This window comes from Arachis stenosperma, chromosome 10, assembly GCF_014773155.1.
Source record: "Arachis stenosperma cultivar V10309 chromosome 10, arast.V10309.gnm1.PFL2, whole genome shotgun sequence".
NCBI classification, from domain to species: domain Eukaryota; kingdom Viridiplantae; phylum Streptophyta; class Magnoliopsida; order Fabales; family Fabaceae; genus Arachis; species Arachis stenosperma.
Window position 1 is genome coordinate 40,470,410 of NC_080386.1, and position 18,412 is coordinate 40,488,821.

The window sequence follows — 18,412 nt, forward strand, 5'->3', positions numbered from 1 at the left end:
CTGTGACTGTTTAGTCTTTGATCATTCGGTCTTTTGATCATTCAGGGGGCTGGCCATTCGGCCATACCTGAACCTTTCACTTATGTATTTTCAACGGTGGAGTTTCTGCACACCATAGATTAAGAGTGTGGAGCTCTGCTGTACCTCAAGTTTCAATACAATTACTATTACTTTCTATTCAATTCTCTTTTATTCTTATTCCAAGATATACGTTGCACAACACTTTGATGAATGTGATGATCTGTGACACTCATCATCATTCTCACCTATGAACGCGCGTGACTGACAACCACTTTCGTTCTACCTTAGGCCGGGCGCATATCTCTTAGATTTCCCAACAGAATCTTCGTGGTATAAGCTAGATAGATGGCGGCATTCATGGGGATCCGGAAAGTCTAACCTTGTCTGTGGTATTCCGAGTAGGATCCCGGGAATCCGAAAAGTCTAACCTTGTCTGTGGTATTCCGAGTAGGATTCCGGTATTGAATGACTGTGACGAGCTTCAAACTCCTGAAGGCTGGGCATGATGACAAACGCAAAAGAATCAAGGGATTCTACTCCAACCTGATTGAGAACCGGCAGATGATTAGCCGTGCTGTGACAGAGCATTTGGACCATTTTCACTAAGAGGATGGGATGTAGCTATCAACAAGGGTGATGCCTCCAGACGATTAGCCGTGCAGTGACAGCGCATAGGACCATTTTCCTGAGAGGATTAAAAGTAGCCATTGATGATGGTGATACCCTACATACAGCTTGCCATGGAAAGGAGTAAGAAGGATTGGATGAAAGCAATAAGAAAATAGAGATTCGAAAGGATTCTAGCATCTCCACACGCCTATCTGAAATTCCCACTATTGATTTACATAAGTATTTCTATCCCTTTTTATTTTCTATTTATTATTAATTTTCGAAACCCATAACCATTTAATCTGCTTAACTGAGATTTACAAGGTGACCATAGCTTGCTTCATACCAACAATCTCTGTGGGATCGACCCTTACTCACGTAAGGTATTACTTGGATGACCCAGTACACTTGCTGGTTAAGTTGAACGGAGTTGTGTCCACACATAGCCAAGAGCCATAATAATGATTCCATACAATAACAAAGAGTACTACATTGATGTGATCACAATTTCGTCCACCACAATTCCTTGGTCAATTAATTCCAATTAGAAGCTACATGATCAAATTCCAGTTTATATGCCACAAAAACTCTAATTATCCAAAAATAAAAGGATTATATATCACGTATCCCATTAAATCCAGATAATTAGAATTCAGGAGAATATGTTTTCAAGCTGTTGTTCAAGTATAGAGCTTTTCCAAGTTATACAAGAACTCAAATAGAAAGAGGGTCATACTTCCGTTCCACCCAAATTCATAAAATAAAGAACGAAAACAATTCTTAAATATAAATCCAAAAAATAAATTAAAATAGAAAAAGTAATAAAATCAATCCATACAAATAGACAGAGCTCCTAACCTTAACAGTGGAGGTTTAGTTGCTCATGAAATGTAGAATGTAAATTTGTATAGAATTCCCTAATGGAATCCCTCTTAATGTAATATATTTATAATAGAAGAGAAGTCTCCCATTTTTATAACTAATCCTAATTAATTTAAAATCTAATTATCTAAAAATAAAAATAATATCTTTTCCTAAAAGATAAGATTTGAATTTAAATTCGAATTAATTAACAGATTTTCAGTTGATGGGTGGGGACCACTTGCTTTGTCCATTCTGCAGCTTCTAATCTGTGTTTTCTGGGCTGGAAAGTGGGTCAAAATAGCCCAGAAATCACCCCAGCGTCATTTGTATTTTTGCAGATCGCGCATGTGACGTGTCCGCTTCGTCCACGCGTTCGCGTCATTTGTGCATATTCCAGTCCACGCATTCGCGTCAGGCATGCGATCGCGTCATTGCGATTTCTCCATTCCGCGCGGTCGCGTGAGCCATGCGTCCGCGTCAGTCTTCGCTGGTCATCCCTTTGGTTTCTTCTTTTTCTCTGCAGAAACTTCATCAAATCCCTCCGAATGCTACCTAAAATAAATAAAATTGCACAAAACTCAAAATAGCATCCATAGTGGCTAAAATATAATTAATTCTTAATTAAACTCAACAAATTAGATGCAAATTCACTAGGAAAAGATAGACAAGATGCTCACGCATCACAACACCAAACTTAAACTGTTGCTTGTCCTCAAGCAACCAAAACTAATATAAGCTTAGGATGTGAATTTGCATGAGAATGAGAATTTGATTAAGCTCGTGTCTCTTTTTAAAGTGGGGTTTATAACTGTAATCTTGAATAGGTTTGGCATCTCACTCTCCTTTGAATCAAGAATGTTATTGCGTTCGGAATTAGAATCCGGATAATATTATGAATTCTCTTATCTTTATATTTCAGTTTAATCCTTGAACACAGCAAAATTTACTTTAATTTATTTTTCTTTGGTGCTTTGCACCTTGAGCCTAGCCGTGACTTTAAATGTTTTGTCTCAAGCTTTACTTGACACAGAAACACCACAAGCACTTAACTGGGGAACTCTCTTTGAGTTCTGATTTTTCTTTTAATTACTCCCAGACAGTGGTGCTCAAAGCCTTTGGCATACTCTGTTAAATGTAATTGATCTCGACTCTAAGTGTTCTGTCTCAAGGATTACTTGACACAATCACACCACAAGCATATGACTAGAAAAACAACTCTTTGAGCTTTTAATCATGTCTGACCTCCCTAGTCATTGATGCTCAGAGCCTTGGACCTTGTTTTTATTTTATTTTATTTTATTTTTTTTTCGCTGTTTCTTTTGCTTCAAGGATTAAATTTTTATTTATTTCAGAGAAGGCATAATAATTCTCTAAATTCCTGAATTAGTGCTTTCTCTTCATGTGGCTCTAAGGTAGAGCTTATGATTACAGGAAAAGTTTCACCTTCTCCCAGAAATACATATTTTAGGGATGGTGGTAGTGGTTTGAACTCGGGTTGAGGAGGTTTCTCCTCTTCCTGAGAAATTTTCAGAGGTTCTTTTATTTCCTCTGGTTCTTCCAGATCAGGTTGAACATCTTTAAAGATATCCTCTAGCTCTTATTTAAGACTCTCAGCCATACTGATCTCATGTACCAGGGAGTCAATAATATCAACACGCATGCAGTCTTTTGATGTGTCTGGGTGCTTCATTGCTTCAATAGCATTCCGCCTAAACTCATCCTCATTGACTCTCAGGGTTACTTCCCGTTTTTGGACGTTAATGAGGGTTTGTCCAGTTGCTAGGAAAGGTCTTCCTAGAATAAGAGTTGCACTCTTGTGCTCCTCCATTTTCAGCACTACAAAGTCAGTGGGAAAAGCGAATAGCCCAACTGTGACCATCATGTCTTCAATCACGCCTGATGGGTATTTAATGGAGCCATCAGCAAGTTGAAGACATATCCTGGTTGGTTTGACCTCTTTAGTCAAGCCAAGCTTTCTGATAGGGATGCAGGGATCAGGTTGATACTTGCCCCAAGATCACATAGAGCTGTCTTGGTACAGGTACCCTCTAATGTGCATGGTATCATAAAGCTTCCAGGATCCTTAAGCTTCTCTGGTAAGCTCTTTAAAATGATTGCACTGCATTCTTCAGTGAGAAAAACTTTTTCAGTTTCTCTCCAATCCTTCTTATGAGTTAAGATCTCTTTCATGAACTTAGCATAAGAGGGTATTTGCTCAAGTGCCTCTGCAAATGGAATCTTGATTTTAAGAGTCCTGAGATAGTCTGCAAAGCGGGCAAATTGTTTATCCTATTCTGCTTGGTGGAATTTCTGAGGATAAGGTATTTTGGCTTTGTGTTCTTCAACCTTGATTGCTGCAGGTTCATTTCCTACAGAGGCAGGTTGAGAAGCCTTCTTGAGGGAGTTATTATCAGCACTTGCAAGTGTCTGACCCCTTATAGGCGTTTGAACGCCAGGATTAGGGGCTGGATTGGCGTTTAAAACCAAATTTCCTCCCTTTTCTGGCATTTGAACGCTAGAACTGAACATGGGTTGGGCGTTTAACGCCAATTTTTCTCCCTTTTTTGGCGTTTGGACGCCAGTTTTTCACCCTTTTCTGGTGTTTGAACGCCAAAATCATTCCTCTATGGGCTCTTATTGTCATCAAAGGGATTTTGGGTAGCAGTATGCTCATCCTCTATTATTTGTTCTTTTCTTGGCTTTCTGCTGCTTTGAGCTGAGGTATTCAATGTTTTTTCACTCCTTAATTGAACTACTTGTCACTCTTCTGTTATCTATTTTGATAACTGCTGTCTTGTCTGGTCAAGTTGTGCTTCCATATTCTTGTTAACATCCTTAGTGTCTTGTAACATCTCTTTAAATTCTGCCAACTGTTCTGTCAGATAACATAATTGCTGATTGATTTCAGCAACTTGTTCTAGAGGACTAAGTTCAGTGGATACTGCCTTAGCCTCTTCTTTTATAGAGGACTCACTACTTAAGTACATATGCTGATTTCTAGCAACTGTATCAATGATCTCTTGAGCCTCTTCAATTATTTTTCTCATGTGTATAGATCCACCAACTGAGTGGTCTAGAGATATCTGAGCTTTTGCTGTAAGCCCGTAGTAGAAGATGTCTAACTGCACCCATTCTGAAAATATTTCAGAGGGGCATTTCCTTAGCATCTCTCTATACCTCTCCCAAGCATTGTAAAGGGATTCATTATCCTCTTGTTTAAAGCCTTGGATATCCAGCCTTAGCTGTGTCATCCTTTTAGGAGGGAAATATTGATTCAGGAATTTGTCTGACAACTGTTTCCATGTTCTTATGCTAGCTTTAGGTTGGTTATTTAACGACCTCTTAGCTTGGTCTTTTACAGCAAATGAAAACAGTAATAATCTGTAGACATCCTAATCTACTTCCTTATCATGTACTGTGTCAGTAATTTATAAAAACTGTGCCAAAAACTCAGTAGGTTCTTCCTGTGGAAGACCGGAATACTGGCAATTTTACTGCACCATGATAATGAGTTGAGGATTCAACTCAAAACTACTAACTCCGATAGAGGGTATACAGATACTACTCCCATATGAAGCAGTAGTGGGGTTAGCATATGACCCCAGAGTCCTTCTGAATTATTCATTTCCACTTAGGTCCATGATAGAGAAAAGGAGATGATGTGGATTTATTTTATTTATTTTATTATATTTATTTATTAAAAAATTTTTTTGAAATAATAAAATAAAATAAAAAAATAAAATAAATAAAAAAAGATTTGAAAATATTTTATGAGGGTTTTCAAAAAAGTGAGGAGAGAGAAAATGGTTAGGATGTTTTTGAAAAAGATATGATTTTAAAAATCTTAAAAGGATATGATTTGAAAAATTTTGACCAAGTCAACCCAAGGGATTCGAAAATTATGAGCAATTAAAGAAAAAGATATTTTTTATTTTTGAATTTTATTATGAAAGAGGAAAACACACAAAAGACACAAGACTTAAAATTTTTAGATCCAATGCTCTTTGTTTTCGAAAATCTTAGAGGGAAAACACCAAGGCACACCAAACTTAAAAATTTTAAGATCAAAACATAAAGAAGACTCAAGAACACTTTGAAGACTCACAAGAACAACAAGAACAAAAGAAAGAACACCAAACTTAAAATTTTTAGAAAATCAAAATAAAATTTTCGAAAACTAAAGAAAAATTAACAAGAGAACACCAAACTTAAAATTTGGCACAAGATTTGATCAAAGAAAAATTATTTTTAAAAAGATTTTAGAAAGGAAGACTCAAAGGAGCAACTATTCCCAAGAACATAGACACATTCAACAAATGCAAGGATTAAACAGAGAAAAACTTTTTTTTTAGATGACAAAAACACAAAGGACACCAAACTTAAAACATGTAACTAGACTCAAAGAAAAATTTAAAATTAATGAAGAAGAAAATATTTTTGAAAGATTTTTTTGAAAGGAATAATAAAAGATGCAATCCTAGTGACTCTAAACCAAAAAGATAAATTCTTCCTAATCTAACTAACAAGGTAGACCATCAGTTGTCCAAACTCGAACAATCTCCGGCAACGGCGCCAAAAACTTGGTGCACGAAAATTACAATCACACTTTGTAATTCTGCACAACTAACCAGCAAGTGCACTGGGTCATCCAAGTAATACCTTACGTGAGTAAGGGTCGATCCCACGGAGATTGCCGGCTTGAAGCAAGCTATGGTTATCTTATTATTCTTAGTCAGGATATTGATAATGGTTCTTAGTTTTAATTGCGAAAAATAAAAGAACATGAAATAAATACTTGTTATGCAGTAATAGAGAATGGGTTGGAGTTTTGGAGATGCTCTGTCTTCTAAATCTCTACTTTCCTACTGTCTTCTTCTTTACGCACGCAAGGCTTCTTCCATGGCAAGTTGTACGTTGGTGGATCACCGTTGTCAATGGCTACCATCCGTCCTCTCAGTGAAAATGGTCCATGTACATGGCTAATCATCTGTCGGTTCTCACTTGTGTTGGAATAGGATCCAGTGATCCTTTTGCGGCTATCAATATGCCCAACGTTCGTGAGTTTGAAGCTCGTAACAGACATCCCCTCCCAAATCCTACTCGGAATACCACAGACAAGGTTTAGACTTTTCGGATCACAAGAATGCTGCCAATTGGTTCTAGCTTATACCACAAAGACTCTGGACTCACGGATTGAACGCTCTGTTGTCAGGAGAGGCAGTCAAACTCGTGAACCAGAAACCCAAGAGATAAATATTCAATCTAAGGTAGAACAAAAGTGGTTGTCAGGCATGCGTTCATATGTGGAGAATGGTGATGAGTGTCACAGATCATCATTTTCATCATGTTGAAGCGCGAATGAATATCTTAGAATAGAAACAAGCGTGATTGAATAGAAAACAGAAATACTTGCATTAATTCATCGGGACGCAGCAGAGCTCCTCACCCCCAACCATGGGGTTTAGAGACTCATGCCGTCAAAGATACAAATTCAGATGTAAAATGTCATGAGGTCCAAAATAAATCTCTAAAAGTAGTTTTTATACTCAACTAGTAACCTAGGTTTTTAGAAAATGAGTAAACTAAGATAGATAGTGCAGAAATCCACTTCCGGGGCCCATTTGGTGTGTGTTAGGGCTGAACATTGAAGCTTTCACATGTAGACGCCTTCTTTGGAGTTAATACGCCAGTTTGTAACTTGTTTCTGACGTTTCTAGCTTGTAACTTGTTTCTGGCATTAACGCAAGAATAGGGCAAAAAGCTGGCATTAAACGCCAATTTGCGTCATCTAAACTCGAACAAGTATGAACTATTATATATTTCTGGAAAGCCCTAGATGTCTACTTTCCAACACAATTGAGAGTGCGCCATTTGAGTTTTTGTAGCTCCAAAAATTCTACGAGGGCAGGGAGGTCAGAATCCAACAGCATCAACATTCCTTTATCAGCCTCTGAATCAGATTTTCGCTTAGGTCCCTCAATTTCAGCCAGAAAATACCTGAGATCACAGAAAAATATACAAACTCATAGCAAAGTCTAGAAATGTGATTTATGCATAAAAACTAATAAAAATATACTAAAAAGTAGCTGCATCCTACTAAAACTATATGAAAATACCCCCAAAAAGCGTATAAAATATCCGCTCATCAGCCGGCAGCTGAACTGAGCCTGCTGATGGCCTCCCGGCCATTCTCACAATGGGGAGTTGACCTGTTAGGACCTTTCCCGGTTGGACCTGGACAAGTCAAGTACCTAATTGTCACCATCGGCTACTATACCAAGTGGGTAGAGGCCGAACCGTTGGCCAGCATATCTTCGGCTAATTGTCAGAAGTTCATGTGGAGACAAGTAATAGCTAGATTTGGAATCCTGGAAGTCGTTGTCTCAAACAATAGGACACAATTTGCCGACAAGAAATTCAGAGAATTCCTCGCTGGCTCTGGCATAAAGCAGAAGTTCTCGTCTGTTGAGCACCCCCAAACCAACAGCCAAGTCGAAGCAGCAAACAAGGTCATCCTACAAGGCCTCAAAAAGCGACTTGACCAGAAGAAGGGAGCATAGGCAGACAAGCTAGCTTCGGTCCTCTGGTCCTATTGCACAACTCAACAGTTACCTATAAGGGAGACGCCCTTCTGGCTCACCTATGGGTGGACGCGATAACCCTGAGGAGATAGGGGAACCGAGCCCGCGACTACTTCTGGGAGGAGTCGAAGAAGCCGAAGAAAAGGACTTAGTGGATAAAACTAGAGAGATGATCCACTTGTCGGAAATGGCATTGAAGCAAAGGATGGCCCTGCGTTACAACACCAAAGTCCTCAAAAGAGATTTTGAGCCAAGCAACCTAGTCTTATGTCACAACGATGTCGGACTCCCGACACCAAGGGAGGGAAAGCTGGCGGTGAATTGGGAAGGTCCGTACAGGGTGAAGGAGGTATTCAGCAACGGTGCCTACAAGTTAGAACGGCTAGACGACAAGGAAATTCCTAGAACCTGGAACACAAGAAACCTGAGAAGATTCTACTCCTAGGAGCCGAGGCATACCCAGCGAGCAAGCGGTTTGCCGGCTTAGCCGGTTCAGTCAGACACGTACTACTTTTTGTTTAGATTAATCCCTTATGGTCCTTTATATGAATGACAATGTGCTAAACTGATTGCCGGCTTCCCCTTGTTTCAAATTTCTCATTTCAAATTTTAATACATTGTTTAAATTATTTTGCCAAGGCAACCAATTCTATAACAACACGGCATCCCGGGACTGATCACCCTAGGAGCCAATGAAGTCGCAAATGCCACAACAAACGGCTGTTCGATAAAGCCAAGTTTGAGGCACTCAAGAAAAAAATCCACGAGCTGGCTTCGCTAATTACCGACGAAATGGTAAACAAGTGCAAGAAAATAGCTAATTACCAACAAAACGGTAAACAAATATGGCCAGCAAATCATTAAAATGGTAAACAAACACGGCCAACAAGTCGTTAAAATGATAAATAAGCAAATTATTATCTACCGGCAAGACGGTAAACAAAAGTGTTCAAGTGTTCAAGTGTTATCTACTCAAGTATTCAAAGATCTACATATTACAAAAATCCAAACAAAAGTTACATCACTTCTTCGGCAGATCAACAATCTTGCTATCCTTGATGGTCTTGAAAACACTAACATCTGAGGTGTCAAAATCGGGAGCCACTAGCTTCACCTGAGCTTTGAGGGTCTCCTCAGTTATCAAGACGGCATTCTTACCCTGCTTTACGGTCTCTTTATACTTTTTCTTCAAATCAGCTGCTTCAGTCTTTGCTGCGATTACCGACGAAAGAGCCTCGTCACGCTCTTTCTCGAGCTCCTTCACCCAACCTTGAGCGGCGCTGAGCTGACCCTCCAAAGAAAGCTCCTGCTCGGTAAGTCGCGCTACGGCAGCATCGGAGGTCTTTATCTTCTCCTCAACGTCAGCTAGCTGCACCTGAAATATTTTTGGTTTTTATGATTTTGTAGTTTTTTTGGATTTTTCGATAATTAAGTGGAAAAGAAAATAAAGGTATCAAAATTCTTAATGAGAATTCCATGAATCATGCAATGTTAGTCTAAAGCTTCAGTCTAAAGAAATTAGACATGGCTAGCCAAGCTTCAGCAGGATATTGCATTCAAGAGCTAAATTGATGAGAATCAATCAGCGTTGGTGATGATAAGAACATCACCTTGAAGCACTAGAATTCATTCTTAAGAACTCTGAAGAAAAATACCTAATCTAAGCAACAAGATGAACCGTCAGTTGTCCAAACTCGAAACAATCCTCGGCAACGGCGCCAAAAACTTGGTGCACGAAATTGTGATCATCAATGGCGCCATCAACATGGTACGCTCAATTGCAATCTCAACTCTTTATCACAACTTCGCACAACTAACCAGCAAGTGCACTGGGTCGTCCAAGTAATAAACCTTACGCGAGTAAGGGTCGATCCCACGGAGATTGTTGGTATGAAGCAAGCTATGGTCATCTTGTAAATCTCAGTCAGGCAGACTCAAATGGTTATGGAGGATAACATAGAATATAAAATAAGGATAGAGATACTTATGCAATTCATTGGTGAGAATTTCAGATAAGCGTATGGAGATGCTTGTCCCTTCCGTCTCTCTGCTTTCCTACTGTCTTCATCCAATCCTTCTTACTCCTTTCCATGGCAAGCTGTATGTTGGGCATCACCGTTGTCAGTGGCTACAATACCATCCTCTCAGTGAAAATGTTCAACGCACCCTGTCACGGCACGGCTAATCATCTGTCGGTTCTCAATCAGGTTGGAATAGAATCCATTGATTCTTTTGCATCTGTCACTAACGTCCAGCCTTCAGGAGTTTGAAGCTCGTCACAGTCATTCAATTATTGAATCCTACTCAGAATACCACAGACAAGGCTTAGACCTTCCGGATTCTCTTGAATGCCGCCATCAATTCTAGCTTATACCACGAAGATTCTGGTTAAGGAATCCAAGAGATATCCACTCAATCTAAGGTAGAATGGAGGTGGTTGTCAGGCACACGTTCATAGGTGAGAATGATGATAAGTGTCACGGATCATCACATTCATCAAGTTGAGGAACAAGTGATATCTTAGAACAAGAACAAGTTGAATTGAATAGAAGAACAATAGTAATTGCATTAATACTCGAGGTAAAGCAGAGCTCCACACCTTAATCTATGGTGTGTAGAAACTCCACCGTTGAAAATACATAAGAACAAGGTCTAGGCATGGCCGTGAGGCCAGCCCCATGATCTAAGATAGCATAAGACTGATCAAAGATAGCTACCAAGATGATCTAAGAACTAGATGTCCAAAGATGATCCTAAGATCTAAAATGATCAAAAGATTTCTAATACAATAGTAAAAGATCCTATTTGTAGAGAACTAGTAGCCTAGGGTTTACAGAAATGAGTAAATGACATAAAAATCCACTTTTGGGCCCACTTGGTGTGTGCTTAGGCTGAGCATTGAAGCATTTTCGTGTAGAGATTTCTCTTGGAGTTAAACGCCAGCTTTTGTGCCAGTTTAGGCGTATAACTCCCATTCTTGTGCCAGTTCCGGCGTTTAACGCCGGGCAGTTTTGAGCTGATTTGGAACGCCGATTTGAGCCATCAAATCTCGAGGAAAGTATAGACTATTATACATTTCTGGAAAGCCCAGGATGTCTAATTTCCAACGCAATTGAGAGCGAGCCAATTGGGCTTTTGTACCTCCAGAAAATCCACTTCGAGTGCAGGGAGGTCAGAATCCAACAGCATCTGCAGTCCTTTTCAGCCTCTGAATCAGATTTTTGCTCAAGTCCCTCAATTTCAGCCAGAAAATACCTGAAATCACAGAAAAACACACAAACTCATAGTAAAGTCCAGAAAAGAGAATTTTAACTAAAAAATAATAAAAACATAATAAAAACTAACTAAAACATACTAAAAACATACTAAAAACAATGCCAAAAAGCGTATAAATTATCCGCTCATCACAACACCAAACTTAAATTGTTGCTTGTCCCCAAGCAACTGAAAATCAAATAAGATAAAGAGAAGAGAATATGCAATGAATTCTAAAAACATCTATGAAGATCAGTATTAATTAGATGAGCGGGACTTTTAGCTTTTTGCCTCTGAACAGTTTTGGCATCTCACTCTATCCTTTGAAATTTAGAATGATTAGCTTCTATAGGAACTCAGAATCCAGATAGTGTTATTGATTCTCCTAGTTAAGTATGATGATTCTTGAACACAGCTACTTTATGAGTCTTGGCCATGGCCCAAAGCACTCTGCCTTCCAGTATTACCACCGGATACATACATGCCACAGACACATAATTGGGTGAACCTTTTCAGATTGTTACTCAGCTTTGCTAGAGTCCCCAATTAGAGGTGTCCAGGGTTCTTAAGCACACTCTTTTTGCCTTGGATCACAACTTCATTATTTTTTTCTCTTTTCTTTTCGTTTTCTCTTTTCTCTCTTTTTTTTTGAATATTCACTGCTTTTTCTTGCTTCAAGAATCATTTTTATGATTTTTCAGATCCTTAGTAACATGTCTCCCTTTTCATCATTCTTTCAAGAGCCAACATTCATGAACAACAAATTCAAAAGACATATGCACTGTTTAAGCATACATTCAGAGAACAAAAGTATTGCCACCACATCAAAATAATTAATCTGTTATAAAATTCAGAATTCATGCAATTCTTTTCTTTTTCAATTAAGAACATTTTTTTATTTAAGAAAGGTGATGGATTCATAGGACATTCATAACTTTAAGGCATAGACATTAAGACACTAATGATCATAAGACACAAACATAGATAAACATAAGCATGAAATTCGAAAAACAAGAAAATAAAGAACAAGGAGATTAAAGAACGGGTCCACCTTAGTGATGGCGGCTCGTTCTTCCTCTTGAAGATCTTATGGAGTGCTTGAGCTCCTCAATGTCTCTTCCTTGCCTATGTTGCTCCTCTCTCGTGATTCTTTGATCTTCTCTAATTTCATGGAGGAGGATGGAATGTTCTTGGTGCTCCACCATTAGTTGTCCCATGTTGGAACTCAATTCTCCTAGGGAGGTGTTGATTTGCTCCCAATAGTTTTATGGAGGAAAGTGCATCCCTTGAGGCATCTCAGGGATTTCATGATGAGTGGGATCTCTTGTTTGCTCCATCCTTTTCTTAGTGATGGGCTTGTCCTCATCAATGAGGATGTCTCCCTCTATGTCAACTCCAACTGAATAACAGAGGTGACAAATGAGATGAGGAAAGGCTAACCTTGCCAAGGTAGAGGACTTGTCCGCCACCTTATAAAGTTCTTGGGCTATAACCTCATGAACTTCTACTTCCTCTCCAATCATGATGCTATGGATCATGATGGCCTAGTCTAGAGTAACTTCAGACCGGTTGCTAGTGGGAATGATTGAGCGTTCGATAAACTCCAACCATCCCCTAGCCACGGGCTTAAGGTCATGCCTTCTCAGTTGAACCGGCTTCCCTCTTGAATCTCTCTTCCATTGGGCGCCCTCTTCACAAATGTCTGTGAGGACTTGGTCCAACCTTTGATCAAAGTTGACTCTTCTTATGTAACGGTGTTCATCTCCTTGCTTCATGGGCAAGTTGAATGCCAACCTTACATTTTCCGGACTAAAATCTAAGTATTTCCCCCGAACCATTGTAAGCCAATTCTTTGGGTCCAGGTTCACACTTTGATCATGGTTCTTGGTAATCCATGCATTGGCATAGAACTCTTGAACCATTAAGATTCTGACTTGTTGAATGAGGTTGGTAAGAACTTCCCAACCTCTTCTTCGGATCTCATGTCGGATCTTTGGATATTCACTCTTTTTGAGTTTAAAAGGGACCTCGGGGATCACCTTCTTCATGGCCACAACTTCATAGAAATGGTCTTGATGCACCCTTGAGATGAATCTCTCCATCTCCCATGACTTGGAGGTGGAAGCTTTTGCCTTCCCTTTCCTCTGTCTAGAGGTTTCTCCGGCCTTAGGTGCCATAAATGGTTATGAAAAAACAAAAAGCAATGCTTTTACCACACCAAACTTAGAAGGTTTGCTCGTCCTCGAGCAAAAGAAGAAAGAAGAGAGTAGAAGAAGAAGAAATAGAGGAGATGGAGGGGCTTTGTGGTTCGGCCAAAGGGGAGAAGTAGTGTTTAGGTTGTGTGAAAATGAGGGGGTGAAGATGAGTTTATATAGGGGTGGGGAGAGGGGTATGGTTCGGCCATTATGGGTGGGTTTGGGAGGAAAAGTGGTTTGAATTTGGATGGTGAGGTAGGTGGGATTTTATGAAGGATGGATGTGAGTGGTGAAGAGAATAGTGGGATTTGATAGGTGAGGGGTTTTTGGGGAAGAGGTATTGAGGTGATTGGTGAATGGGTGAAGAAGAGAGAGGGTGGTGGGGTAGGTGGGGATCCTGTGGGGTCCACAGATCCTGAGGTGTCAAGGATAATTCATCCCTGCACCAAGTGGCGAGCAAAAATGCTCCTTCTGCCAATTCTGGTGTTAAACGCCGGGCTGGTGCCCATTTCTGGTGTTTAACGCCAGCTTCTTGCCCCTTCCTGGCGTTAAACGCCAGTCTGGTGCCGCTTTCTGGCGTTAAACGCCCAGAATGGTGCCAGACTGGGCGTTAAACGCCCATTTGCAGCCCTTACTGGCGTTTAAACGCCAGCAAGGTTTTCCTCCAGGGTGTGCTGTTTTTCTTCCTGTTTTTCTTTCTGTTTTTGCTTTTTCAATTGATTTTGTGACTTCCCATGATCATCAACCTACAGAAAACATAAAATAACAAAGGAAAATAGATAAATATAACATTGGGTTGCCTCCCAACAAGCGCTTCTTTAATGTCAGTAGCTTGACAGTGGGCTCTCATGGAGCCTCACAGATACTCAGAGAAATATTGGAACCTCCCAACACCAAACTTAGAGTTTGAATGTGGGGGTTTAACACCAAACTTAGAAGTTGGTTATGGCCTCCCAACACCAAACTTAGAGTTTGACTGTGGGGGCTCTGTTTGACTCTGTTTTGAGAGAAGCTCTTCATGCTTCCTCTCCATGGTAACAGAGGGATATCCTTGAGCCTTAAACACAAAGGATTCTTCATTCACTTGAATGATCAATTCTCCTCTGTCAACATCAATCACAGCCTTTGTTGTGGCTAGGAAGGGTCTGCCAAGGATGATGGATTCATCCATGCACTTCCCAGTCTCTAGGACTATGAAATCAGCAGGGATGTAATGGTCTTCAATCTTTACCAGAACATCCTCTACAAGTCCATAAGCTTATTTTCTTGAATCGTCTGCCATCTCTAGTGAGATTCTTGCAGCTTGCACCTCAAAGATCCCTAGCTTCTCCATTACAGAGAGAGGCATGAGGTTTATGCTTGACCCTAGGTCACACAGAGCCTTCTCAAAGGTCATGGTGCCTATGGTACAAGGTATTGAAAACTTCCCAGGATCCTGTCTCTTTTGAGGTAATCTCTGCCTAGTCAAGTCATCCAGTTCTTTGGTGAGCAAAGGAGGTTCGTTCTCCCAAGTCTCATTACCAAATAACTTGTCATTTAGCATCATGATTGCTCCAAGGTATTTAGCAACTTGCTCTTTAGTGACATCTTCATTCTCTTCAGAGGAAGAATACTCATCAGAGCTCATGAATGGCAGAAGTAAATCCAATGGAATCTCTATGGTCTTATTATGAGCCTCAAATTCCCATGGTTCCTCATTAGGAAACTCATTAGAGGCCAGTGGACGTCCATTGAGGTCTTCCTCAGTGGTGATCACTGCCTCTTCCTCCTCTCCAAGTTCGGCCATGTTGATGGCCTTGCATTCTCCTTTTGGATTCTCTTCTGTATTGCTTGGAAGAGTACTAGGAGAGAGTTCAGTAATTTTCTTGCTCAGCTGTCCCACTTGTGCCTCCAAATTCCTAATGGAGGACCTTGTTTCAGTCATGAAACTTTGAGTGGTTTTGATTAGATCAGAGACCATGGTTGCTAAGTCAGAGTGGTTCTGCTTAGAATTCTCTGTCTGTTGTTGAGAAGATGATGGAAAAGGCTTGCCATTGCTAAACCTATTTCTTCCACCATTATTGTTGTTAAAACCTTGTTGAGGTCTCTGTTGATCCATCCATGAGAGATTTGGATGATTTCTCCATGAAGGATTATAGGTGTTTCCATAGGGTTCTCCCATGTAATTCACCTCTTCCATTGAAGGGTTCTCAGGATCATAAGCTTCTTCTTCAGATGAAGCGTCTTTAGTACTGCCTGGTGCAGCTTGCATTCCAGATAGACTTTGAGAAATCAAAATGACTTGTTGAGTCAATATTTTGTTCTGAGCCAATATGGCATTCAGAGTATCAATCTCAAGAACTTCTTTCTTCTGATTCATCCCATTGTTCACAGGATTCCTTTCAGAAGTGTACATGAATTGGTTATTTGCAACCATTTCAATCAGTTCTTGAGCTTTTGCAGGCATCTTCTTCAGATGAAGAGATCCTCCAGCAGAGCTGTCCAATGACATCTTGGACAGTTCAGACAGACCATCATAGAAGATACCTATGATGCTCCATTCAGAAAGCATGTCAGAGGGACATTTTTTGATCAATTGTTTGTATCTTTCCCAAGCTTCATAGAGGGATTCACCTTCCTTCTGTCTGAAGGTTTGGACTTCCGCTCTAAGCTTACTCAATTTTTGAGGTGGAAAGAACTTTGCCAAGAAGGCATTGACTAGCTTTTCCCAAGAGTTCAGGCTTTCTTTAGGTTGTGAGTCTAACCATATCCTAGCTCTGTCTCTTACAGCAAAAGGGAATAGCATAAGTCTGTAGACCTCAGGGTCAACCCCATTAGTCTTGACAGTGTCACAGATTTGCAAGAACTCAGCTAAAAACTGATGAGGATCTTCCAATGGAAGTCCATGAAACTTGCAATTCTGTTGCATTAGAGAAACTAATTGAGGCTTAAGCTCAAAGTTGTTTGCTCCAATGGCAGGGATAGAGATGCTTCTCCCATAGAAGTCGGGAGTAGGTGCAGTAAAGTCACCCAGCACCTTCCTTGCATTGTTGGCATTGTTGTTGTTTTCGGCTGCCATGGGTTCTTCTTCTTTGAAGATTTCTGTTAGGTCCTCTACAGAGTGTTGTGCTTTAGCTTCTCTTAGCTTTCGCTTCAAGGTCCTTTCAGGTTCAGGGTCAGCCTCAACAAGAATGCTTTTGTCTTTGCTTCTGCTCATATGAAAGAGAAGAGAACAAGAAAATATAGAATCCTCTATGTCACAGTATAGAGATTCCTTGAGGTGTCAGAGGAAAAGAAAAATAGAAGGAAGAGGTAGAAGAATTTGAACTTATCAAGTAAGATGGAGTTCGAATTGTGCATTGAGGAGGAGTGTTAGTCCATAAATAGAAGTATGTGAGAAGAGAGGAATAAATTTTTGAAAATAAATTAAAAAGATTTTAAAAACATTTTGAAAAAATACTAATTGATTTTCGAAAACTAAGAGTGAAAAAGAAATCAAGTGATTTTCGAAAAAGATTTTGAAATTAGAATTCAAAAAGATATGATTGAAAACTATTTTGAAAAAGATGTGATTAAGAAGATATGATTGAAAAGTTATGGTTTTAAAAAGATGTGATTGAGAATATATGATTTGAAAATCAATTTAAAAAGGTTTGATTTTGAAAATTAATGACCTGCCTAACAAGAAAGATATGATTCAGACATTAAACCTTTCTCAATAGAAAAGGCAACATACTTGAAAAGTTGAATCAAATCATTAATTGTTAGCAAGTATTTTTGAAAATGGAAAGAAATTGATTTTGAAAACATATGATTGAAAAGATATGATTTGAAAAAGATTTGATTTTGAAAAATTTTGAAAACTTGAAAAAAAAGTTGAATTAAAAACAAAATCTTTCCTCTTGTGCCATCCTGGCATTAAACGCCCAGAATGGTATCCATTCTGGCGTTTAACGCCCAAAACACTACCCTTTTGGGCTTAAACGCCCAACCAGGCACCCTGGCTGGCGTTTAAACGCCAGTTTTCCTTCTTCACTGGGCGTTTTGAACACCCAGCTTTTTCTGTGTAATTCCTCTGCTGTATGTTCTGAATCTTCAATTTTCTGTATTGTTGACTTGAAAAGACACAAATTAAAAAAAAATTGGATTTTTATTAATCAAAATGTAACTAAAATCAAATAACAATGCATGCAAGACACCAAACTTAGCAGTTTGTATTGACACTAACAAAATGAGAATGCATATGAGAAACAACAAAACACTCAAGACAAGAGAATTCAAAGATCAGAGCAAGGAAATCATCAAGAATATCTTGAAGATCACTTAAGACACAAGAATGAATGAAAGAAGAATAGAAACATGCAATTGACACCAAACTTAACATGAGACACTAGACTCAACAAGAAACATAAAATATTTTTGGTTTTTATGATTTTGTAATTTTTTTGGATTTTTCGAAAATTAAGTGGAAAAGAAAATAAAGGTATCAAAATTCTTAAGGAGAATTCCAGGAATCATGCAATGTTAGTCTAAAGCTTCAGTCTAAAGAAATTAGACATGGCTAGCCAAGCTTTAGCAGGACATTGCATTCAAGAGCTAAATTGATGAGAATCAATCAGCTTTGGTGATGATAAGAACATCACCTTGAAGCACTAGAATTCATTCTTAAGAACTCTGAAGAAAAATACTTAATCTAAGCAACAAGATGAACCGTGAGTTGTCCAAACTCGAAACAATCCCTGGCAACGGCGCCAAAAACTTGGTGCATGAAATTGTGATCATCAATGGCGCCATCAACATGGTACGCTCAATTACAATCTCAACTCTTTATCACAACTTCGCACAACTAACCAGCAAGTGCACTGGGTCGTTGGTGGTCGAAATTGTGATTACTATCTTTTGAGCTTT

The 18,412-nt window shown here is 39.4% G+C and overlaps 1 non-coding gene across 1 annotated transcript; it reads left to right on the top strand.

The window, feature by feature from the left end:
* The first annotated feature begins 16,070 nt into the window (after positions 1–16,070).
* LOC130958320 (small nucleolar RNA R71) lies at positions 16,071–16,178 on the top strand. Its single transcript, XR_009077448.1, has one exon. It is a non-coding gene; the product is annotated as a small nucleolar RNA R71 (small nucleolar RNA).
* Positions 16,179–18,412: the final 2,234 nt, after the last annotated feature.